At 39.7% G+C, this 3,596-nt stretch overlaps 1 protein-coding gene across 1 annotated transcript in view; it reads right to left on the reverse strand.

The window, feature by feature from the left end:
• Positions 1 to 956: 956 nt before the first annotated feature.
• LOC123728760 (insulin receptor substrate 2-B) overlaps positions 957 to 3,596 on the reverse strand; it is a 24,786-nt gene continuing 22,146 nt past the window's right edge. The window contains exon 2 of the mRNA XM_045701564.1: positions 957 to 3,596. This exon is cut by the window's right edge and continues 1,253 nt beyond it. The gene's annotated coding sequence lies outside the window, so the exon portion shown is untranslated.

Below are 3,596 nucleotides of genomic sequence, written 5' to 3' on the forward strand. Positions count from 1 at the left end.
GCTCCGTTCATCTCTCCCAGTCCCTGTCGTTGAAAAACATCCCCGCATCTTGCTTTACCGTAGGGATGGTGCCAGGTTTCCTCCAGAGGTGACACTTAGCATTCAGGCCAGAGTTGAATTTTGGTTTCATCCGACCAGAGAAACTTGTTTCTCATGGTCAGAGTCCTTTAGGTGCCGTTTGGAAAGCTCCATGCGGGCTGTCATGTGCCTTTTACTGAGGAGTGGCTTCTGTCTTCCCACTCTACCATAAAGGCCTGATTGGTGGAGTGCTGCAGAGATGGTTGTCCTTCTGGAAGGTTCTCCCATCTCCACAGAGGAACTCTGTCAGAGTGACCTTCTCCCCCGATTGCTCAGTTTGACCAGGTCGCCAGCTCTAGGAAGAGTCTTGGTGGTTCCAAACTTCTATTTAAGAATGTGTTCCTGGTGACCTTCAATGCTGCAGAAATGTTTTGGTACCCTTCCCCAGATCTGTGCCTTGACACAATCCTGTCTCAGAGCTCTACGGACAATTCCTTCTACCTCATGGCTTGTTTTTTGCTCTGACATGCACTGTCAACTGTGGGACCTTAAATAGACAGGTGTGTGCCTTTCCAAATAATGTCAAATCAATTCAATTTACCACAGGTGGACTAATCAAGTTGTAGAAACATCTCAAAGATGATCAACAGAAACAGGATGCACCAAAGCTAAATTTCAATTCTGATGGCAAAAGGGTCTGAATACTAATGTAAATATGTTTATTTCTAAAAACCTGTTTTTGCATGATCATTATGGGGTATTGTGTGTTGATTGATGAGGGGGGGGGGGGAAATAATGTTATCCATTTTAGAATAAGGCTGTAACGTAACAAAATGTGGAAAAAGTCAAGGTGTCTGAATACTTTCAGAATGCACTGTACATGTGCAAACACACACACACACGAATACAAAATGAGGGACAGTTGACGCGGTCAGATGTACATTAACACATTTTTATTGCAATAGCTCTATCGAAAGCAAAAAAAAGTCTGATAAATATAAACACTATGCAACGCTCAACATTCCTTCAATAGAGCCTCCCCCTCCCCCCCCCCAAAGTAAATGAGAAATAAAGAGAAGAAAAGAGGTGCCTTGAGGAGCTGTTAACATGAAGAAAAACAACTGTATGCTATTTAAAAGGGGGGGAGGGGGGTGGAATCCCCCAAGAACAGTTATTTTGAAAATCATTGTTATTTGAATTTTTTCCCCTAAAGACGTACGTTGCTGAGAAAATATAATGCACATCTGAGGATCAACACCTCCACAGTATGAAGAGAACGGTCTGTTCCGTAAAGCTAAATTACAAAGCCATTCAATTCTGAAACAAAACACAGGTAGCAATGAAAATGACACCTTCCTCATCACTGTGGTGGTTGCCATCAACCAACCAGTTGTTATTTCGTACTACACAGCAGCAAATAAAATAGTAATAGTTACAAAACATTAGGCAGCGATTTTTACTTCTTTTGACTTTTTTTTCTCTTTTTTTACAAAACTGCAAAATTTCCAAGTCGTACTTTTTGGAAAAAAGTTTCTCCTGTCTGTAGTTTAAAAATGATTTTAAACCCTCGTCTGTCTTTAAGAGTCTCAACCAAAAGTATCAACACAACACCAACAAAAACTACAGAGATTCTGCTCTTTTCTGTAAACTAGATAAAACAAAGAAAATACAACTGCATATGTTTACGCAGTACCACTTACTTCCTCTGTAATATATTATGTAGGTATCATCATCCACATTTTTCCATTCTTTTCTAAAGGGTTTGTTATTCTTTACTCAGAACACTATGGCCCTTTTCAAAACATCCACACTAGCATACAACTTAGTATGCACACTAGTAGCTTGTCGCACACTACTGAGAATGCAAGTCCAGTACATGTCTAGAATGGAGTTTTAGGACGTGGCCGTAGTGGCCTATATCAGATCAGGACAACAGAATCCTCATTCACTAAAACTAAATCGTAAGAAAAACTGAACAATGCCGATAGGCTTGATAATCGATACTCATCTTTCTGATTGATTGAATTGATTAGGTAAGACTTCTCAATCACAGAAAGTATTTTGCCAAATAAAGCTTTTGTATTGGTCAAATCTAATAGCTCAAAGCCAAAAAGCGCTGCAGAAAAACCTAAAGAAATTAAACATTGTCAAACTAAACGTACCCGAAATATGAAAGCAACAAAGTTTATTTCAGCGCATATCGTAACCTTTGAAATTCCAACGTTTTTTTTTTTTAAACAAATAAAAGTTTACAATTTTGCAGACAAATCACAGTACAACCTTTAAAATGTGTTCCAACCATAGAATTAGAATGATGATAATTCTAGTTCTATAGTTCCAGCCTTGGTAGGTATGGTAACGGTTCCTTTTGCATAACATAACAGTAGGTTCTGTGCCATATAACTGTACCATAGAAGACATTGGTTGTACCAAATGGGGTAAAACAGGTTAAGTCACCCTATTCCTGGAGTGGTAGCTAGATGGGATGTGACTGGTTGTTGAAAGGGTTTGGGGTCAACTTTCTCATATTGTCCTCTTTTCTACACCAACCATTATATCATCACCATGATCGCCCTCTTACTGAAAACACTTTTTTTTTGCTTTTCACGTTCTCTCTCTTTTCGAAACAAAATTTCAAGCTCGTTTTTATTTCCACTAACATTTTGGAGAGGGAAGGAGAGGAAGAGGAGAAGGAGGGAGGCAGTTTAATGATCAGATGAGTACAAAAACAAAATGTAAAATATCCAGTCACACCTCCTCCTCCCTCCGTTCCTTGTTCCGTCCATCTCTCCCTCCCTCTACACCCCTACAGTGGGTTAACTACAGAAAAGCCTGGCAGAGATTATACCGCAAAATACACAACAGTCCTCTAGGACTAACTGCTTCCAGCCTTTCAGAAGGGAGAGATAGAGGTAAAAAAAAAAAATATGAAAAAAGTGGAATACAAAAACCCATGGCACACTTTAGTCAAAATACATTCAGCGGAGATCAGTCCGCTGAGGTTAAATCTGTAGTTAACACTAATCTGTACCCATTGGATTTTGCTCTTATGCGCTGTACTATAAATGCAAACATCATGTACAGCTTTGTAGCACAGCACTGCTTAATGTTGTGGTATTTAAACCAGTGGTGAAAAAAAAGTACATCAAATTGTCACTTGCATAAATGTAAAACACTGAAGGGAAAATAAAATGATAAAGAGGAAGGTCTTCAGCTTTACGACGGTCGTTCTAGCACTCCTCGATTCTCAAGTTGTGTGCTGACACTTGTTTTGTTTTTTTAACTTCTTTCCTATCAGAATATAAAACCGATGAGTCTCGTTGTGTGGTGAGTTGATGGTGGAAATGTGCGTTGTTTTTGGCAAGGTGCAAAAAAACGTGTGACATGTAAGGGCAGCTGTTGTGTCGACGCGAACAAAGCGACTGATTACAAGCAACATTGGACAGAAAGTATTGCACCGTTTTCAACCCTTTGTTGTAGCTACACTTCCCCAGCGCTAACCCTAAAGTCATTTCCAGCAAACCACTGGTTCCTGTGGATGTGTTGAGATGGACAATACACCCTCACTACCCACCTCC

This window comes from Salmo salar, chromosome ssa18 (genome assembly GCF_905237065.1).
Source record: "Salmo salar chromosome ssa18, Ssal_v3.1, whole genome shotgun sequence".
Lineage (NCBI taxonomy): Eukaryota > Metazoa > Chordata > Actinopteri > Salmoniformes > Salmonidae > Salmo > Salmo salar.